This window comes from Felis catus, chromosome E2, assembly GCF_018350175.1.
Source record: "Felis catus isolate Fca126 chromosome E2, F.catus_Fca126_mat1.0, whole genome shotgun sequence".
NCBI lineage: Eukaryota > Metazoa > Chordata > Mammalia > Carnivora > Felidae > Felis > Felis catus.
In genome coordinates, this window is record NC_058382.1 from 52937925 (window position 1) to 52960582 (window position 22658).

Genomic DNA, 22658 nt, shown 5'->3' on the forward strand with positions numbered 1-22658 from the left:
CTTACTATAGTGGCTAGAACTTATTATGTTGAATAAGAGTGGCAAGAAGAGAAATCCTTGCCTTGGTCTCAGTCTTGGGGGGAAATCATTCACTATTACACCATTAAATGATTGATGCTGGCTGTTTTTTATAGATAGGCTTTATCAACTTGGGGTGTTCTCCTTTATTCCTAATTTGCTAAGAGTTTTTTTTTTTTTAATCATGAATGGGTGTTGGATTTTGTCAAATGCTTTTTCTTTGTCAAAAGATATGATCATATGAATTTTCTTAGCTTATGGATTTCGTGAATTATGTTGATTGGTTGTTGAGTGTTGAACCAGCCTTGCATGTCTGGGATAAATCCCATTCACAGAATGTAAGTCTTTTTATACATTGTCCGATTCAGTTTGCCAATATTTTGTTAACAGTCCACTGACTTTTCTTTAGCAAACGTCCGCCTCAGTGGAATGCCTCACATGGAGAGGATGCTTAGTAAATACTTGTCGGTTGGGTTCCATTTTTGTGGTTAGGAAAGTATGAGAATGGAACGTAGGTCCCTGCCTATGGGCTGGTCTCTACTGGGTCCCCATCAGCCACTGTGGAGCTCAGCTTGAATTAGGTAAAAACCAGTAAGCATTTAGTTTCACGTCTCATAAATAATCTGCCTACCTATATTTTAGGGTGTTCTTCTTCCTCATCTGGCATTCAGCCACAGACTGCATTTAGGCCCACAGCCAGTGGGTCAGGGCAGAAGCCCAGATACCAGTCCTGGCCTCACCTTGGTTAATGTGCACGACTCAGTTCCTTTGGCGTGGACGCTCCCTCTACACTCAATCAGCCATCTTGCAACATGAGTGTTACGGATCACACAGGATTCGTAGAAGGGAATGTAGGAAAGAACTACTCTCCTGGTCAAGGACACTTCTCTCTGATTAGGCCCCTTGTTTTAAGGCAACTGAGAAGACACACAGGTGTGATCCACTGATGATGATCCTGTTTCTCCAAGACCAGTTCTGCTCAGGCTACTCTCGGTTGGAGATTAAAAGCGAAAGCTCCTCTCATGACTGGTACAAAAGGTCCTTTCCCAAACCATAGATTCATGAAACTGCCAAACAGTAGCTTTCAACTTTGCCCTTTAACGCATTCATTTTTCTACATGTGGAACTTTGCACTGAAGTGGCATGTTTGTTTATCTTGACTCATGCATCAGGAACGGGAGGTAAAATCCTATTAATAAGTAACAATTATATAGTACAGAGTAGGGCAAACGAAGATGCCTTTAGGTACCAGGCTGGTAGAATAAATGAATGAGGTTGTGTGTGTATGAAATGATAGATGGTGGGCGCTGGACCCAGTCCCCGGTGCAGGGAAGATAGTCGAAAGTGTCAGTGTCAGGGACTGTCTGTGCCCTGTGATAGGGGCAGCCATTATTAAATCCCAACTGAATGTTGCCAAGTGGAAATTAGATCCAATTTTGCCAGAGCATAGAATTTTTCCAGAGAACCTTGGTTCCATTCAGTTCAATGTGTGTGTGTGTGTGTGTGTGTGTGTGTGTGTGAAAACGTAGAGTCATCCAATTTTTAAATGTTGGCAGCGAATTCATTGCATGGGGCAACTTGGAGGAAGCCAAATGAAATACATCTATGGGCCAGATTCAGCCGGTAGGACATCATTTTGCCTAAATTTTCAGCACTGTACGTTTCTTCCTGATTTGAGGCTTTGTGCGGCATTGCACATGAATTATTTCTCCTTTTTAAAGTTTGTCATTTTATACAAGTCAACCCACTGTTGGCACATCTATTAAATATATAAATCTATCCCTTTTGTGTTCAAGAGGAAAAACTAATTTCCCCAGAAAATGCACCCCCCTGCTTTGTATATATTATACAGTTACCATAAAATGGCACTACTTCCTAAATACCCAACTCTTTTAATCACTTGAAATCTAGAACATTCTGTCCTGTGATTGTTGACATGTTACTGCCTTTGGTGTTTCTTCTAAGTGAAGAATCATCCTTCATAGCAAGCACCTGAAGGCCATTAAAAACACAGGTCAAGCAGATATAAGGTGGACTCTCCCAAGTCCATACATTCTTTTTTTTATTAACATTTATTTTTGAGAGAGAGAGAGACAGAGAGAGAGACAGAGCACAAACGGGGAAGGGGAAGAGAGAGAGGGCGACACAGAATCCGAAGCAGGCTCCAGGCTCTGAGCTGTCAGCACAGACCCCAAGGCAGGGCTCGAACCCAAGAACCGCGAGATCATGACCTGAGCCGAAGTCAGACGCTCAACCGACTGAGCCACCCAGGCGCCCCCCAAGTCTGTACATTCTCACTTCTCCTAGACATGGAAGCATGTTCACGTTCTCTTTGCTTTCACGGGTCCAGACATCCCACGGCACTGGCAGGAGGTTAGGGAGGGAGAGGACAGCAACCGATACTGGTCCTTCCACTGATTGGTATCCTGGCTGGAGACAAATGGTTTTGCATGGCGCCATCGTGCATTGGAGGGCTTGTTTCAGGTTTATAATGAATAAAGAGTTATGCAATTACCCTGAGCTTAGAAGGGAAGAGAGCTGGGTACTCCCTCTCTGCTTCTGGATGGTATCACTTTCTCCTGGAAATCATGCAGAACATGAAGCCCATGCCTGCAGTTCAAGGATGACAGATGGCAGGTGAGAAGAAAATTGCCACAGTGTTTGGCGCTCTGGGTGTGCTATTGTCAGAGCCCCATGCAGGGTCCTGACAGGTAGAGCCACCTAATGGTTCTGTTTGACCCCAGAGTTCCCGTAACTGCAGGGAAAAGCCAGGCCTCCTGCATGGATTTGGAAGTTCTGGCTCTAATGTGATTCTAATTCTCTTCCCTGTGATCTGGGAATGGCCTTTATTTATCTCCGTTGTTGTTTCAGTCATGAATATCGCATTTGAATAGCTGAGGGTATCCAGACTGAGTCTTGAAAAGACAACAAATAGTCCCTTTTATAGGGAGAGAGACTAGATTTTGTTGTCACAGTAGTAACCCTAAGGTGGGGAATCCTAGAAGCCCTCCATCTTGCTGTGCCTTATTTCTCCAGTACTACTGAGAAGTTTTGGCTTCTCCCTTTTCCTGTAAGATGAAAGATGGTTGGCAATTTTATTTTTCTCAGCACTGCCTTGCAGCTTCTGTTTGCATCCTTCCGCCGGGTGCAAGGCCAGAGGCCCCAAGGAGCAGGATTCGCTGACCCATGTTGACAGTCGGATGATGGATGGGACAGAGAAGAGCACGCGCCGCCTGGACCCGAGGGGGGTCTGGGCTGAACAGGCTCCTTCCTGAATCAAGAGCAGAAGTGGGTCTTGGGCAAAGCCACGTGGCAGCAACCCAGGCTTTAGAGAACAGCTCTGCGGCCCAAACCACAGAGAGCCCCAGACTTAACCAGCAGTGTATTGCATGCGGAGCAGAGGGGCTGTTCTGCAGTTCAGCTAACATCTAGCAGCTTCCACGTGTCGGCGATGGGCTGACACTGAGGTGAAGACAGAGACGGCTCTTGTGAGCTCACCCCGGGAAATAGAACCAGGAGGCGTTTGGTTCCATTCTTTGAGTCAAGGGCATGGGTGCACCCAGGGTTCAGGAGGCGGTGGAAAGAGAGGACTGCTCCTCGCCTGGGGGTATATATCAGGGGAAGCTTCCTGGAGGAGGTGACGCTTGGAAAGAGGAGAACGCAAAATAGCTAGCGAAGGGGCAAAGCGAGCCCGCTAGGCAGAGTGCACGCCAAGAGCAGAGGCCTGGCTTCTACGAAGCAAAATACGAGCAAACGAAATCCGCCGAGCCACACCACCTGTCATCGCTATATTGCTCATCCAACCTCCTGAAAAGCCTGACAGGCAGGTTTGTCATCCCCACTCGAGGGGGAGGAAACAGACACAGAGAGGTGGACTGGCTTCCTGACAGCGTGTGTGGGATTCGAACCTAGCCCTAGCCGGCTTCCCTTCTCTGGCTGGGAAAGTCCTCCACACAAGTTTTCTGGAGGGTCTAGAGTCACTCGGGTCCTTCTGAGCAGCCTGTCCGGTGAGAGGGAAGCCAGCAGAGTCCTTCTCCGACTGTGGGTATCTATTTAAGGGGCCAGGGAGATACTATCAGGTGGTTCGTTTTGCCATTACACGGGGACCCCTGGAGAGCACCCCACAATAGTGTTTCTGGAAATTCAGATTGTGTATTAGCCTGTGACAATACTCATAATACCTGCCCACCATTGGTTACCCAGCTGAAAAACAATGAAGGACCTCTAGCTTTTATTGTAACTAGATTAATTATAAGTTGGGAATCCTAGAAGGCCTTAATCTCATCATGCACACTGCTTTTCCCTCCCAGTACCATTTAGAAGTGAGCTGAAACCGACTTCAGTGTCATCGGTTTCTGTTATGTTCTAAGTGCCTGCTCCTTTAGGGCGACGCATTCAGATAGAGAACAGGTTTGTTACCTACACTCGGGGGAGACACTCTTGACCCAGTTACAGCCCCCGAGCTTTGAATGGGTTTCTAGGCCTGTGGATGGGCCAGGGGGGCCTGCCCGGACCATTGTCCTGTCATCCTTGATGCTAGCCAAGACTGTGTTCCGCAAACATTTAGAGCTTGGGAGAAAAGAGAGCAAAGCTTCCACACCCCCAGTCCAAAGCCACGAATGGTTCCTCCGGGCCCCTGTTCTAAGCAGCTGAGTTGATGTATCACAGATGATCTTCAAAGAACAGGTTCCTATTTGTTCATTGTCAAAACCTACATGGTATGAAAAGTAGGTAACTTGGGTCTTGCCACCGCAAATCCACCTACTCGATCCTTTTAACTTAATCTAGTGCAACAAGTGTTTATTTATCAATGGCAACTGGACAGTGGTCAGGTCGCTGTCCCTGTGGAGACACGGACTCATATTCCCTATTTGAATTTAGTTTTTTTGAAGCTTGTCTGCTCTTGCTTCTTCTTCCCCCTTTTCTCTGACTTCATTTCTTGTCTCCTCTTTTTACCCCATATCCAGCCTCATCACTGGCCCCACATTACATTTCCTTAGCTAACCTGCCCCTGAAGGACGGACGTGGGTATTTCCATATGAAAAAAGTAAAATTCTTTTGTCCAAGACAGTTTGTTCCATTGGAAAGAAATAACCACTCTTTTTCTGAAATGATGAGGATAGTAAATAGCGATTTGGTATATTCTTGATCTGAGAAAATGAAAAAGTTCACAACTTTTCGTAAATGTAAAAAAAAAACAAAAAAAAACCAAAAAAAAACCATGGCCAGTTTTGCGGAGGGCCGTGCGTGGTAAAACAACCATCTTCGGTTTGCTGCTAATCATGTATGCGGTGAACCTGGACAAAACCAGGTGCACCCACTTTCATGTTTTCTGGGTTCTTCTGTAGCTGAGGATAACTGCTTTGTGGGTCCTGATGGATCTCTAAGCACGAGCTATGAAATTCACGTTACACCAGTAGTTTCTACGGGCTTGATTCCGACGTAAGCTTTCAGTGCCGATATTCCTATTAAATATGTCATGGTTTGTCTAAAAAACAAAACAAAACAACAACAAAACCATGGCCATTCCTCTGACATTTGGTAGTTTAACAAATATTTTCAGCGGAATTAGTGTTATAGGGTCATTGCTTGTTTCAAAACGTATGCTTTCTCCAGGCTTTGGGTTCTAGATTCACCTGCATTATAGAGCAGGGGTCAGAAAACTTTTACTTGAAAATCCAGATAGTAAATATTTTACAGTTTGTGGTCTAAGACACAAAACAGAGGCTACTCTGTACATAGTCATCCAGTCCTTTAAGTTATATCTGTTTTAAAATGTAAATGTTATTCTTAGATTATGGACGGTAAAAAACAAGCAGGAATAACAGGAATAACAAAACCAGACAGCTAGCGGGATTTTACCTGCTTGCCGGAAATAGCAGACCCTTGATCTAGGCAGTTTATCAAATTAGAATGTGCATGAGTCACTCGGACATCCTTCTAAAAGCGCGGATTTGGGATCAGGGTGTCTGGAATCTGATGTGAATGAATTCTGCATTCCTCACAAGCTCTGAGATGCCACTGCCGATGGTCCATGGAAGATGTTTTGAACAGAAAGGATTATATTATAAATTCCTAGACAGCCAGAATGTTTTTCTTGTCTTATCATCAGTGCCTAATATGATGTCAGGTTCATAGTGGCCTAATACACAGAAAGAGAGAGAGGAGAGAGAAAGAAGAGGGGGAGGGAGGGAGGCAGGAAGAATTGCAACTTAAAAAAAAATCTAGACACAAATACCTCTGATGATTTCTAAACATCTAACAAAGAGGAAGGAAATTCTTAAAGCATCTAAACTCTCATACCTCACATGGTTATGTCATCATTAAAAATGAAAGAGTGGGGCGCCTGGGTGGTTCAGTCGGTTGAGTGTCCGACTCCAGCTCAGGTCATGATCCTGCGGTCGATGAGTTCAAGCCCCATGTCGGGCTCTGTGCTGATAGCTCAGAGCCTGGAGCCTGTTTCCGATTCTGTGTCTCCCTCTCTCTCTGCCCCTCTCTCGCTCATGCTCTGTCTCTCTCTTTCTGTCAAAAGTAAATAAACATTAAGAAAAATGAAAAAAAAAATGAAAGAGTAAAATATTGAATTCACAATTTCTAGAAGATCAGGCAGGTCCCCACCTCTTGGGCCTGTGTATGTTCTTGCTACTCATCACTTCGTCTGTTACTACTAACTGGTGCCAATGTGTTGTCTATAGGTCTAACAACTGGGATTTTTTTAAAGCAGAAAACATTTTCATTACACAGGGGTGCCCAAATTTTGTACACCATGTAGAAGACAGTGCAAGGAAAATTATGAATTCTTAAGCATCCTAAGATTAGTAGTCAGAGTTAACAACCAGACAATTTACAAGTTAAAAAAAAAGTGCGAATCACACACAGATGTTATTTTCCAGAAATGCTGCTTACAAAGGTAATCGCTCACAAATTTTAGGGTTTACAGCAGGTATCACAGGATTTCAAATGTAAGGGGTGTGTGTGTTCAAAGTCTTAAGAATATCCGAGGGATGTATGCATAATTACCTGAAATTGAAACTTGTGTAGTTTAAACACTTACTGAAAGGAAGACCTTTTATTTCATCTTCTCTATGGGTTGGTGGGGGGGGGGGAGAACCAACAAGGAACAGCAAAAACTTTTAATGTTGAATATGTAGGTTTGTAAAATGTGAGTTAGCATCAGAGGAGCGAAGTTCTTTCATGACTCTTGCCAACACTCTGAGGCATTGGCCTTCCTTCTGGAAGAATGGCAAGGGGCCCCTGGTAAAAGGGCCCTGGACATTTCTCTAGACGTTCTCTTCATCTTTATATTAACTTGTAAGAAGGTGTTAGGAGAAATGGTGAAATTCTGGATAAATATGCCTGGATGAGAAACTAGGCAGAGTAGGTACAGGAGAAACAGTGGTTGGGCAACAAATGGTGGTTCCAAACCAGGTAGGCCGGACGAGCAAGCAGACAGAACAAAATCATCCAAGTGTCTGCCGAGAGGTGGTCTGTCCAGCATGGCCGTTAGTTCATTTCATCAGAAGGAAATTGCTCTTTCTTTTAACTTATGAACTGTATACCATCTCTCTTCTGGGGTTAACTCCTAACCCTGACATAGAGCCAAGTGGTCTTGGTCAAGTTCCTTAAACTCTGTCTCGGTTTCCTCGTCTATAAAATGGCCCCAAACTACCTTCTTTGCAGTGTCGTGGGAGGGTTAAGTGAGAGTCTGTTAAAGTCAGCCGCGTCTCTAAAGTACCTGGCGCGAAGTCAGACCTCAGCAAATGATAGGTCTTATTCCCTGCTGTGCAATGAAACTGGTATTTGGAGATGTTTTATGATATAACTTTCATTATTACTTAGGTATGGTAAGACCAACAGATGTAGAGATGGTTGCCATTGCAATGACAGTTTGCAATACCCACAGGTCCCCGGAAAGGGACATACTGTGCTAGGGTGGGAACATCACCTGGGGAAGTACCCGGACTGCCTCAGTCAGGAGGCAGAGGGAGATGGGACCTTGGGCAGGAGGCTTTATTGTGGTTTCTGCAGGAAGGAACAGGCAAGGCAGGGAAAGTAAGCTGAGGATTGGCTACTTTGAATAATTTCAGCAGGCCCAGGGCTACAGCATCTGGCCCTGGGGTGATTAGAGCAGGTAGATAGTGAGGACAGGATAGTTAGAGCCGGGAATGTGAGGACGTGATAAGGAAGGTGATTTGGAGGTATGGGCTCAGGATTGGTCAGTTTGCATTTGTGAGGCACAGGGGAGTTGCTTCCTATCTCTAGGAATCGACTGTCAGGGAGAGTGAGTGTCTCTGGGGTCAGTGAGGCCCCAAATGTCAAAGCCTCAGAGTACGGAAAAATAAAAGAAGTGTTTAACATAGGAGAGAACCAAGCAGAGACCTCTGAAAGTTTACATATGTATGCTTCTGGATTTTATAGGTGAGGAGAGCAAAAATTGGGGATAATTGAAAATATTTTCAGAATACATGGGACCACAAAGTACGACATATTGAAAAAAGGAGAGAGAAGTACGACCAGCAGTTACAGTTTTCAGTTGGAAAAAAAGCACAACTTACAAAGGAAGGTGAAGGTGAAGGTGAAGGAAACCGAGTCAGGCCTCTTTTTCTTACAAAGGCAGGAAGGTCCCCATGGTCCCACCATTAACTGTGGCTGCAGAAACATTTGGCTTAGATGGAGTCACTTGACAAGTGGTGTCACTGCCTGGCTGAAAACCCTCCAGTGGCTTTCCACTGCATTTATAAAAAAATACTGCAACTCCTTACTGTGACCAGCATGGATTACTTAGTCTGACCCTTCCTACATTCACTGCATCACCTCCAACGCACCAGCTCCCCAAACCCCCTGTTTCTTCTGTTTCTTGAACACACCACATCCACTTCTTCCTTCCTCGGGACCTTCACCCCCAGTCTCCTCTATTCTGGTGTGCTGTTCCTTCTGAGCTTTGCATGGCTGGCTGCTTTTTATAATTCAGATCTCAGTTGAATGGTCATCTCTGAACAGAGATTTTCTTGGGCTCCCCAGTCTAAAGAAATCATTATTTCTAATTCTCTGTGCTGTGCTTATTACTGTCTGTTATTTTGTTGTTTATTTATTTGCTTCTCATTTCTATATTCCCGCTATAACCTAAACTCCAGGGAAGCAGGGACCCAGGTTGTGTTTATTGCTGTAGAACCAGGGCCTAGAGGCATGTACAGGACACAGCAGGGATTGGGTGTTTACTGAGTGAATGAATGAATGATTGAGCTCTCTAAAACCACACTGCTCTACACTCTGCCTCCAGCTAGCTCAAGAACAATTTCCTAAAGAGCCTCTGAAAATTAGAAAAGGAACAGTGCATGGATTCTGGCCCCAGTAGGCTTCTGGGCTTGGTGTTTCTTTAATTTCATGTAAATTTCTCTAAGTAAATATTCCTTAAAAGTGAATAAAATTTTATTTCGCTTTAACAAGAGAATATAAAAGTTAAAAAGGTCACTGTAGTAATAGACTAATCTCAATTACCAGGGCAGCCTCCGAAACCCTCACTCCCACCTAATCTCATTCGGTGCATACGCAGCTCACCGTGTGATTTCCAACACAGCTAAATGAAATTATAAAGCAGTGTTAAATTTATTAATCATTTAATTAGCTAAATGTTCCTGCAAGTACTCGCGAGATGAATGGCATGTCATTTTTCTAATGCAATTTGCCTCTCAGGCAGCCAGGGTCAGAAAGGGAAGCTCCTGGCATCTCGAATGAGCTTTTTATATCTCACCTTCTATTAAGAGACAGTGGGGATACCGGTGATCGCATGTGGGGCCTGTACACAAGACCGGGGCGCTGGGGCGCTAGAATGAAACAGGGCTGTCCGTCTCCCCTGGGTTACAAGGAGGAGGGGCGGGGTGGCTGATGGGTCCCTCTGAGATTGCCTCTCCCCACGTCTCCTTGCAGGGCAAATCTTTTTATATTTAACAAGCCACTGAGCAGAGCAGAGCAAAAGATAGCAGCCAGTATTAAACGCATGCTCAATCTAGTTTTATTTCTTTAAATTTACTCAGTCGAGAAAAATTTGTGGAGTGCGAATTCTCCTCATGGTAGGTGACTTTTTAATCCTTCTCGTTGACTCGGGATTTATTTCTCCCTTCCAGCCTCCTAGCCTTTGCCTGTCATCTTGGGGTGTATGCCACCCTTGCTCTCTGAAGAGGGTCGTCCTGGGGTGGGGTGCTCTGGCTCCCAGGACTGGGACACATACCCGGGGCAGCTCAGGGATTTGGAGACTTTGACCCGTAATTATTTCCGCAAGACAAGCGGCTGCTGCTTTGTAAATCTCTTCCCATTTGCAATGAGAGAACTGGCATCCAGAACATTGTCTAAATTCACTCGGCAAGCAGCTGTTGGAGTGGGTGCCACGTGAGCCCGAGAACATCCAAATGAACACTAGTCTATTTGTTCAAGATGGAAGCTGTCAGTTCCGAGGACCTCAGCGGGACAAGCGTCTTGATGGGTGGATGTTGCTGGTCTACAGCGCCACCGAGCAGAGAGACAAGCTACTCTGCGTTAAGGAAGGTAGACACATTGGGACTCGATGAGTGGAAGTCTCAGGGGCTGGTTTGGGTTAGCTGAGGCGCCCTCGACAAGCCATGTGACCTGGGGCCCCATGATTTCATCACCTGTAACAGAGGGGTCGTGTGAATACTCAGTAGATATCAGTAACAGCCAATCATCCGATTGTCATAAGGATTAGATAAAATGAGGTACTTGAAACTCCCATATAAATTCTAAAGTGATGTAGAGGCATGACAGAAGGATTTTATTTAACTTATTTTGTCTTTCAAGAGCGATAGCTTTGAGTCAGATCTGCATACCAAACTCGGCCCACCAGTTAGTTTCTTTATGAGCCCAGGCAAGATGTTTAGCCTTTTTGAGCTGTGGTTTATCTAGTGATGAAATGGGAGTCATGGGGCGTCTGGGTGGCACAGTCGGTTAAGCGTCCGACATCAGCCAGGTCACGATCTCGCGGTCCGTGAGTTCGAGCCCCGCGTCAGGCTCTGGGCTGATAGCTCGGAGCCTGGAGCCTGTTTCCGATTCTGTGTCTCCCTCTCTCTCTGCCCCTCCCCCGGTCATGCTCTGTCTCTCTCTGTCCCCCCCAAAAAAAAAAAAAAAAAAGAAAAGAAATGGAAGTCATAATATTAGTGCAGATTAGAGAAAACAGTTGTGTGTGTTTATGAATACATGTAACATACATAAAATTTACATAATTAGGTGCATGCATATACATATAAACGCATGTACACACATGCACATGTGTGTGCCAGGTGCACACACATGTGCATATACACATGCACACACACATGCGCAGCTCCTGGCACCTAATCTGATTCAGTAGTGGTGGCTGTTGTTGGTACTGCTGCTGTTACTCCTATCTCCATGACTATGACTGTGTCAACGTTGCAGATAGAGGAGGCCACCTTCCGCGCCTCCAAAAAAATTTTTCTGTGTCTTATTTAACACAGCCCTTATTAAACAGGGTTGCTAAGTTAGATAGAGGCAACCCTGGATTTGCTCGCAGAATACGAGGAAAAGAGGAGTGCCAGGGTATTTGATAAAAACACAGCACGGTGTTTAAGAGCATTGCTGCTGGAGTTCAGCAGAGCTCACTTCAATCCTCCCTCTGCCCTGTACCAGCTAAATGACCTTGAACTAGTTTTTTATCTCAGTTTCTTTATCCCTATGAGGGAGTTTGTTATTGTGCCTCCCTTCCACCCAAGGCCATTGCAAGGCTGAAATGGGGAGCCCATAGCGTGAGTTTTGCGCATAAAACCAACAGCCAACAAATATTAACAAATAGAATGTGTTATTAACAAATAGAATATTTACAAATAGAATGACAAATCGAATGGAAAACGTTTTAGAATAAGTTATATCCAGACTGTTTACTTTGACAAGTACTCCTTCTACAACCTTCCTGGGTTATCTTGCAGTTGTCCCTTTAGGTAGGAAACTCTAATCCTTGACTTTCCCTCTCAGGGGCCATAAAGACCAACCACAGCCTAGAGATGTGACTCAGCCTATCCTAAAGATCTCAGTAAGCTGGCAGTGGCCAGGCCCCAGTGCACCTGTCTCCTATAGTTGTCTTTTTCTAGGGAATGTTTTTAAGTCTGTGGTGATTATTGGACAGTGGCTCACCCCCAAATCATCCCGTGATCTCTTGCTGACTGTTCCTACCTATAACAAAGGTGTCTGGTTTTACACAGTTGTTTTCACAGGCTGAGAGAGATGTTTGTATTTGTCTTTAGGTTGTTGGAATGCTGATATGAATCACCCATTGACTTATTCATTCAATAAATCCCCATGGAGGGCTTCCCATGTGAGAGTTATGGGGGCTCCAAGGAGGCATTTACTTCCTGGAAGTACACTTTCCTGCCCTGTAAGTTTTGAGTTAATGTCATGTAGATCAAAGTGACCCCCAGTTGTCTCTTTCAAGTTGAGGGGCTTCTTCTGGGCACTGTCAACCGATCTCCATACCATTGGTGTTCCCCTAATAGGCAATTTTGTTGGCAAATATGGAGGGGCATCGTCAGTTATCACCGGCCCTTGAGAAACAGGGATGCCCTTAAGGTTGACCCTAGGATGGAGGAGGACACAGTTAAGAACAGGCCTAGGGAGGAGTAAACAGTTTGCCATTCGTTGGGCTATGACTTCCACTTTGGTCCTTCCAGCTTCTTCAGGCCATGCCAGGGTCTTGTGTCCTCAGCTGTCATGAGTCCCATAGTAAGTAGCTCAAGAGTTTGTTTTTTTTTAAGTACAGCCTACAAATCAGCAGTACTTTGAGGCTGTGCTGGTGGTCTGACTGTTGGCCCTGGCTGAGTCTGGGGGTCCTTCCCTGTGCTCCTGCAAAGCAGGTCTCCTGGGAAAGCTGCAGAATAGAAGCAAAGAGGTTGCTTTTCTGCCTCCTTGTTTGTCTGTAATTCATCTCCTGAGCCATCTTCCCAGCCTCTGGGAAGGGAATGTTCTCTCCAGAAAAAGTGCTTGTGGACAGATCTGGTTATTACTTACTGTTTAAAGAAAGCACCTCTCAACAGTCACACACAAGTGTTCGTTCAGGCCTTTATTCTCTCTCTCTCTCTCTCTCTCACACACACACACACACACACACACACACACACCAAGGCCTCTTTCCGAAACCAGTGTTTGTTGATGAGAGTTAGTGTATTATGCCTGAGGCCGGTCACGGCACACATCCCCTGGAGCTGTTGTATATTCTTTGAGAGACGCGGTGTATACAAACCCAGGAGGGAGAGTTGGGGAAAAGAGGAAGGAGCGAGGAGGGAAGAAAGTGAGAGAGAGAGTTAGTGGGAGAGACCAGAATAAGAGAAAATAAGGCAACACATACAGAGCAGAGTAGTTAAATCTCTGTGCCCTGGGAACTGCCTGGGTTCTGTTGTGCTTTCCGCCAACTGGGTGATCTTGAGTAAGACCATTTGTCTCTCTGGGCTTCAGCTTCCTCCTTTGTACAGGGGGAGCCATCATTAAGGCACCTAATTTATAGAGTTGCTTTGAGCACCACAAGAGATAAGCATACAAAGAACTTTGGACAATGCCCAGCATACAGTCGCTAATCAATAAATATTAATCATGGTATTAAAGCAAGAGAAAGAAGGAGCGCAGAGGGGGAAAGGAGAGGAAAATAAAAATGAGGGCAAGGGGGAGACTGTAGAGTGAAAAGTCAAGGGGAGAGAGAGAGAGAGACGGGGGGGGGGGAAGAGAGAGAGAGAAGAGAGGCACCAGTCTGTCTGTATATATGGAGTTAGTTGGGCTTTTTCTAGCCCAGCCGTGATTCCCTCTCTCCTGGCTTGGTTTACATAGAAACATGGAACGTCGGCTAAACACAGACTTTAGGCACATCCACAACAGGCAGGCGAGACTACCTTCACACACTGAGTGTGCCATGTAAAAGGCTTTTCCTCGGGGCAACTTTATGGCCCAGAAACCAAACTACAAAAACTATGGTACCTTTTGTTGTTGTTGTTGTTGTTGTTGTTGTTGTACAGCGAAATAGAAATCGGTGCATTCACGTCTCTTTCATGAGTTTGGGAGACACAAAGACGACAGAATGCCAGGATCTGGGCACCCCTACCTCCCCCCCAGGATTGCCTTCGTTTTTTGTTCCCTTCCACCATGTTAGATATTTCTGGCTAACCAGTTAAAACAGGGAGATGACCATGATTGCTTTTAGATTACCGCTTCCACGTTGAGTGAATTTTATAATAAGAAGCCATTTTTTCCCCTCCAGGCTGCCCTTGTGCCCGCCTCTCTGACTTTGAGGTCCTCATTATTGTGGGTTTAAATGAAGGATGTTCATTCAGGCAGGGACGGGGGGAGGCCACCAGGCATCAGAGCTGTTATCAGGCCCTTCTATCAGACCAAGTGACAGGCGTCCGGAACAAGAATGCAGAGCTCATGGTGGAGACCTCGGCTGACACCAAAGGTGACTCCCCTCACTCTAACCTTGAAAGGGAAAGTTCCCACTTTATTAAAATGAATTTCAAAAGGGCCGCTCTGACAGCTGCATAATTAAATATTGGAGTGTCAGCGATAATTTATTCTACTCGCATGTGGTGGTCAGATCCTTTTCACTAGAGGGTCAGCAAGCATGGTGACAGAGGCAAGGAGACAAGGGATTCTGGGCCCTTTGTCATTTGCGTAGCCCCAGCCCTGAAATCGGAGACTGGTGGAACATACAAATATCCACGTGCACGTGCACACACACACACACACACACCCCAGAGAGAACGAAGTGTGCGGGCGGACGCACACTGTTGTTATTCACCCGGTAGAACCCTCTAGTTCAGATCTCGTATGTGTGCGTTACGAATGGAAAATGTGAAATGATCAAGACTTGTGTGTACAGAGTTAGAACCTATATTGGAGGGTCGCTGTGGGCTCCATAGCAGTGCCTAAAGTATCTCTCAGACGTTCCAGGCCCCAGATCCGATCTCTCCTGCAGTGAGCTTGATGAAGAAGGTCATCACAGTTAAGAATTGGATAGAACTCCCAGGACATGGACTTTGGTACAAATCCTTACAATGCTGGTGACCTGATACAGTCAGTGTAAGGGCTTTGGGCACCCATTGACCCAACCCAGTAAACAAAAGTTGAATATACTATTGTGGGGCCAGGTTCCTGTGTGTTTCTCTGTCTGTCTCTCTCTGTCTCTCTGTGTGTGTGTGTGTGTGTGTGTGTGTGTGTGTGTGTGTGTGTGTGGTGTGCGATTAAGAGAAATTTGCCTATTTATGGGGCGCCTGGGTGGCTCACTCGGCTGAGTGTCCGACTTCAGCTCAGGTCATGATCTCGCGGTTCGTGAGTTCGAGCCCCGCATGGGGCTCTGTGCTGACAGCTCGGAGCCTGGAGCCTGCTTCGGATTCTGTGTCTCCTTTCCTCTCTGCCCCTCCCCAACTTGTGCTCTGTCTCTCTCTGTCTCTCAAAAATAAATACATGTAAAAAAAAATTTTAAGAGAAATTTGCCTATTTTAAGCAGGTATAGCAGAAAGAACATGGGCTTGGGGCCAGACACAAGATCCTTTCTTATGATTAATGCAGTTAAATTTCCCACGGCAGCCAGTGGCATATTGCTTCCTAAATGCCTATAAAAAATATGAAAAACAGAGCCAGAGAAGATTCAGCACAGACCTTCTCGGGATGTTTATTCTTTGTTTATGTTGGTGTTTTGCTTTCTTTTGTTCCAGCTGGGGAGCAGTTGTATTCTTTTCCCTCTTTGCTACTTCAGAGGCAGTGAATTAATGCTTCTCGGGGCTCATGGTCCGGAAGGTTCTGCCCCTCAAATGTCTACGCAGTGAGCCAGCACACGAGCCCAGTCCATCATTTCTTATTTGACCCTGTCCTGTTTACTCTGTCAGGGTAAAAGCACGGGCCAAGCTCGGCTAGTCAGTGTATTACTTTGTCAAAGGAAGCTTGGCTACCCCGCGTCAGCCCGAACAAATTACATCCTTCACTCCGTCGCCGAACCGGGAACGGGGTTATAACTCAGTCTAAGCACCGGTCTCTCTATTACCTTCATAACCAAGGTCATACTAATCAACTCAATTACCAGTCCTCTCGGACATTTTCATAATGTTTTCTGCTAGTTGCTCTCCTGTGAAAATCTCTCGGTCTAAGCAAATTAATGCCATTTTTATAACTATCTGCATTTCAGGTACAGTGATCTCCTATGAAAAGATTGTATCCCCAGCAGCCCAAACTAGCTTTACGTCCCCGCGTAATGTATTGCCATAGCCCATTCTAGACTTTGTTGTCGTCGTCGTTGTTGTTGTTGGCAGGGCAAACCTGTCACCTTTGTCTTTAGGGAAACGTGAAAATTACAAAGAAAGTTTCTCTGGTCATTTGCGGAAGCGGAGCACTGAGTTTCCTCCCTGCCTTCTTCACCCCATTCCCAACTCATCATGCTGGGCGTTTCTGCCCGGGCTTTTCCAGGCTCCGATTTCCGAGACATGAGAAGCTGGAATCGCATTATGCCCCTCGCAGTTTGTATTTTCAATCCCTTTTAGTTTACAGCTGTGTCCCCCATTTTGCCGCCTCTCCACCCCATCCTCCATAGACCCCTCCTTTGTTTGAGAGCCGCTGAGTACGTCAGTATAGCATTCTTCTTTTTTCCAAATGGTTTTTCATGTGATGTCCTTCGATTACGGTAGCGGATCTATGAGAGTCCAAAATCATACTACTGGGGCAATAGCCCATAGTGTGAAAATGTCCTAACTAGCAGCACACTTGCTGGATAGCCAGTGCCTTGAGGATGTCGGGGCTGAGGAGGGAGGAGGGACTTGTTTTCATGATGGTTAGCGGCAGTCTGAGTTTGAAAGCAAACCACTGATGTTATTTAATGCACGTTGCTAACCAGGGCACATGTGCCTTCCCGCAGCACCTCTGGACGGCCACCTCTACACATGCTCAAATTATCAATTAACACAAAGCTCCATAGCTTGGTATCTAGATCCTGTGGTTACCTCCATTGCTCATAGTAGACCCTGCATGAATAAATTCTTTTCCGCATGTTTAATGGACTTGCTTATTCGCTCACAAGAGACATTGAGCTGAGCGCAGAGGAGTCAAAGTACATTTCAACTTCATCTGAAACGTTTCTGTCCATTATTTAAACAAACAAAAAAGGAACCATGAAGCAAATATGACAAAATGCTAACAATTCTCCTTGTGTTAGGTGGGTGGGTGAAAACGTGGTAGCCCTATTATTCCCAGTACGCAGAAGGCTGGGTTAGCCCATACCTTTGAGGAAGGTCACACGTGTGTTAATGGCACAGGAGGGAGGGAGCCGACATCTGTGTGGGCTTACGGCGCCCCGGGCCTAGCTAGGTGCTTTGCTTCGTGAGTCTCATGGATTCCTCAGGGATTCTGGGATTCTCATTTCCACCACCCTAAAGACAGTAAAGCCCAAGGTTACACAGGTCAAATGAGGCAGAGGTGAGATTGAAACTCAGGCCACAGTGAATTTAAAATCCCTGATCCTTTTGCCCCCCCCCCACAAATATTTTTTAATTGAGGTGAAATTTCCATAATGTACAATCAACCACTTAAAATAGACAGTTCTTGGGGCGCCTGGGTGGCTCAGTCAAAGTGCAGGACTCTTGGTTTTGGCTCAGGGCATGATCTCACAGTTCATGGGATCGGGCCCCGTGTCGGGCTCTGTGCTAAGTTCCTGGGATCGAGCCCCATGTCGGCCTCCGTGCTGAGCATGGAGCCTGTTTGGGATTCTGGCTCTCGTTCTCTCTCTGCCCCTCCACCCTCAAAGTAAATAAACACTAAAAAAATAAAATAAAATATGTAATTCCCTGTTTCAACAAAAAGAAACATAAAATACACAATTCAGGGGCATTTAGTAAATTTACAACATTGTACAACCACCGTCTCTCTGTAGTCTTAATACTCTCTCCTTCCAGAAAAACACTCCGCGCCCATTAACTGATCACTCCCCATTCCTCCCAGCCCACAAATCTACTTTTGGTCTCTACGGATTTGCATGTCCTCGACATTTCCTATAAGAGCAGTCAGATACTTTATGACCATTTGTGGCTGGCTTCTTTCACTTAGCATACCGTTCTCAAGTTGATCTGTGCTGTAGCAAAGGTCAATACTTCTTTGTCTTATAGGCTGAATAATATTCTGTTGTGTTGATATACCACCTCGTGTTCATGCTTGCAGCCACTGATGGGCACTCGGGTTCTTTCGGGTAGACGGTGACGAATCGTTGTGCCGTGAACGTTTGGATGTATCTCTCTGGACGTGTGTTTTCATTTCTCTTGGGGATAAATAGGCACGGTATCACTGGGTCCTACGGTGACTCTAACTTTTTCGAGCAGCCGCCAAACTAGTTTCCACGGTGGCTGCCCCATTTTGCCCGGTGCCTGCTCTTAATGCTTCTCAGTGTCTTCTGAGGCACCAGACTTTTCATTAAGTTCCGTCTGCAGAAAGAGGGAAGGCGTCTTCTCAGGTAACTATAATCAACCCCCAGGGACTCACTTAGCTTGCGTGTGTGCAACCGAAATGGCCGGGAGGCATCCGGTCCCTGTGTCCCTGTTATTTTGGTCTCCCTCCCCTCCTTCCCACCACTCTCTGGCTCCGGGTCACCCAAGAGTGGAGGAGGGGTGGCCTAGAAAAGAGGAGGGAGGCCAGGGAATAGGAATTCTCCCTGCTGCCAGTGCTCCCAGAGCTCCCGGCGCTGTTACCTCCGGGTCACTCCTATTTCCCTCTGCCAGGCCCCTCTGAGCGGGGACAAGTTCAGTCACAACCTAGGCACACGGGGCAGGGTCCTACTGGGTCCTGGACAGGTCCCCCGACCAAGCTTGTTGGACTGAGTGGAGGTCACAACAGGTCTCTCCCTGTCCCCGTCCGCTGCTGTGGCTCTAGTCCCTTTCACCTTTTATGAAACTAAGAAAAAGGTATGTGAAAAACCCCTTTAAAAAGCCAAAAGGTTTTTCAAGGTTTGAACTGCTCAACTTTGAAAAGTGGCCTACAGTAAAAATCTTGACCCCAGAGCTCCTTTAGAAATCACTGAACTGGGGCGCCTGGGTGGCGCAGTCGGTTAAGCGTCCGACTTCAGCCAGGTCACAATCTCGAGGTCCGGGAGTTCGAGCCCCGCATCGGGCTCTGGGCTGATGATGGCTCAGAGCCTGGAGCCTGTTTCCGATGCTGTGTCTCCCTCTCTCTCTGCCCCTCCCCCATTCATGCTCTGTCTCTCTCTGTCCCAAAAATAAATAAAAACATTGAAAAAAAATTAAAAAAAAAAAAAAGAAATCATTGAACCCCTTTGGAGAGCTGCAGAGGATGGAAGGTACGTAAAATAATATGGGCAAGGCATGCGCTATTTCACAAACGCTACCCTCCTGAATCCATCATCGCACAACTCTGGGAAGTGAGTGGATCTGGCCCCATGGTAGAGACGAGGAAGCCGAGACTCGGAGAAATCAAGCGATGTGTCCGAAGCCTCCTGGCTGTAGGTTTTCCCAAATCTAGACTGCAGCGTGTTTTCACCGTGTCACATGTCTGAGACCTTTTATGTGTCAGAGAGCACAAAAAGACTTAGGTCATAAGACCAAGGCCAAGAAGGCCATAAATGGCAACAACTGTGTGCATGGCTTCATTTCACTTCTCCATTTGTAAGCTAGAGAGGAACGTGTAGAAATGCAAAGCTTCCCCGTGGCTGCAGACGGTCTCTGGACTTGCTGAAAGTCTTGGGCTTGCTAAAAACTGGGCTTCCAGACCTCCTTGGCATCTCCTTTCACAACCTCCTAGCTGTCCTTTTGAAGCCAGGGACGCCACCACAGCCCCGAATCAAGGATGGGGGAAGAGCAATTTTGAGTCCGCCCGTTCTCCTCACACAAATAGCCGAAGCCAGAAACGATTGCACAAGTCCTAACCAACAACTAGAAAGTAGGGTGTACAAGACACGGTGCAGCCGGAGTAGACCGGCTCAGCAGGTGGTGAACCGGGTGGCTGGAAAGACCCAGATCAAGGGTCAGAGGCTTGGTTTCTCGCCCAGCCTTACCATGGACTCCCCATGTGACCCTGGGGACCTCCCTTCTCTTCCCTGAACCCTCTTCCTGAGTGTAAACAGAGAGAGGGGTCTAGATAGAGTTGTTCTCTGTTGGGGAGGTTCTTAGAACACACCTGGTAAAGAGAATTGGTCCCAGAAATAAAGATGGGGGGAAAAGTCCTTCTCTTGATGACCATCCTAAGTGGCTCAGCAGAATTGGCTCTATTGACCAGCACTAGGTGCCCTCTTGTGGGGCATTGTAGTCTTAGGGATATCCTCACTACCCCTCCTAAAAGGAAATGTTATATGAGCACACACCAGCTCAGACAGGCTGAGATCTCCTGTATTTTTCACCATCTCGGGAGACATTTCTGTAATACCCTTCAATAACCCAATCTATCCATGTTTTCCCAGATGAAACAGTTCCCTGTTGAACATTCTATGTTTCTTTTTACAAATATCACCTCCTTTAATCCTCACTGCAATTATGTTGGTGTCGTCATCTTTAATTTATAGTTTAGGAAACAGGGGATCGGAGAGGTTAGGTGATTTGCCCAAGATCACCCAGCTAGCAAAGTGGCAAAGTTGGAATTTGACCCAGGTCTGACCTCATCTGCCTCCTGATATATTTTCTTGTAAGAAGCAAGGAGCATCTCACAACCAAACTGATACGACCACTTAGTTTTATCTTTGGTTCAAAATGGTGCCAGTCTCATAAGCCAACAAGTTTTATTCATACTCTAAATAATGGCTGATTAAGAAAATTAAATCTGACTACAAAGTACTTCCCTAGGAGCCAATGATTGCATGATTCCGTTATAGAAGATAAAAGTTTTACCCCAAAAAAGAGAAAAAAAGAAAAACAGAACTCACTTTTCAGTCAAGAGTTACTTCTTCTTTTACAGTAAATGCCCTGTTGACGATTTTGCAAGCTCATTTCATGATTTTTTTTCCTCTTTCAGTATCTTTCCAAATTTAGAAGTCAAATTTATAAGGCTGTAATTTGCAAGGTCATCCTTTTTTTCTTTCTTTCTTTCTTTCTTTTTTTTTTTTAAAGAAATATAAGCAGGAGATGGGGCTTTTCCCAGTTTGGGGGGTGACAGCTCATGATTCTTTATTGACTTTGGCCAAGCCTTTGCAGATTCCTGTGGGTTGATGATCATTAGCACCTTGCCTACAAATTTCAAGTACGTGGACTTATCTAGATATTGCCCCACGTGTACTCCCCAGTTGAAGAAAACCGTGCGATGTTGGAAAATGTTTCTAAGGATAGACTAAGGCTTAGCCTACCTGGAGAAGTGAACTTGAAAAGGAGGTGGAACGCAGTCAACTCCATGGTTAGCTGCCAGTGCCAGGCACACAGAGGGTGGCGATGTGGATGGAGCTGACGGAGAGCTGCCTTCGAGGTCACAGACGAGCTCGGGGACAGGCAATGCCGGCAGATGATGACAACACGGGGTGAGTGCACCCCTGGGGAAACACAGACAAGATTCAGGGATGGCACAGAGGGAGGGATTAACTCTATGAGGAAGTACTTCGATAATGGCTTTCTAATTATAGGACACCTCTAATAATATGATTATAGACTTTCATAGTAGTGTAGTACTCCAATTATTATTTATTTCCCCACACTGAACAAATATAATTATCGTATGCATCCTTTCCATTATTAGCTCTTTTTATTCCTCATGAAAAGAGTGGAGGGTGGCTTATGAGAAAAATGCTTGTGTGACCCTTCCCATCATTTTTCTATTCAATACGTAAAAACCCAGTTTTTGGTGTGGTGGGTTTTGTTTGTTTGTTTTTGTTTTGTTTGTTTTTTGCTTGTATCTTTCGTCTAAGTGCAAAGGATACCTGCCCCCCAGGTCCTCTTACACTGGGTCCTGATTCTGCCGGGGGCTCACAAATGCTTTTCAAGAGCAACTCAATGTCGGATCCAGCCACCCAAGGGAGGTTGGTTCTTCGCTATGCATCATGGCCTTTTAATGCCGTATTGCTTTTTATCAACCAATCAGCGGATGTTTTCGCTCTGTTCACGTTGAAAGCATTCTGCTGTGGAAACCAATAAGTTTGTTACCTCCTTTTTTGTTGTTGTTGTTGTTGTTTTCTGGTGTCTTGAGAGCAGAACCAATCTTTGGAATCCTTTAAAAAAATTACCGAAACAAATTCGATCACAAAAGCTTTTAAAATCTGAAATCCCAGGAAACTAATTAGCGTATCCTTTTAAGATGGCTTCCTGCATTTTGATACACACGTAGGCTTGGGTTTCAAATGCACTTGGCAGTTTGCCACCAGTCAGGCAGATCATCCTGGCTCTTAGGAACATGGAGCTTCTGCAGAGCCCTGTGGAGGGAGGGCAAGGGCATGACTCTCCCCTGCGTTAGCACGTGACGGTGATCTGTCACCAGGTAGCAGACGGAGGCCAGGAGCTGCATTCAAGTGGGCTCCTCGTGGTGAGTTGGATACTCCACGAACTTCTCTCTGTGCCCTAGTGACATCCTTATTTTGCGATTTCTCCACTTGACATTGAGCCTCTGGGAGCAGGAACTGTGTGTACCCCCAGTGCCTTGCATGCTACTTGGCACATAGTGCGTGTGTCATT

At 45.8% G+C, this 22658-nt stretch overlaps 1 protein-coding gene and 1 long non-coding RNA gene across 2 annotated transcripts in view; one reads left to right on the top strand and one right to left on the bottom strand.

Annotated features, from left to right (window-relative positions):
- WWOX (WW domain containing oxidoreductase) overlaps positions 1-22658 on the top strand; it is a 983070-nt gene that overhangs the window by 917715 nt on the left and 42697 nt on the right. The gene's annotated exons all lie outside the window — the stretch shown is intronic.
- On the bottom strand, positions 10100-21521 carry LOC123382250. Its single transcript, XR_006590340.1, has 3 exons — positions 21347-21521; positions 17293-17441; positions 10100-10664 (listed from the first exon to the last, which is right to left on the bottom strand). It is a non-coding gene; the product is annotated as an uncharacterized LOC123382250 (long non-coding RNA).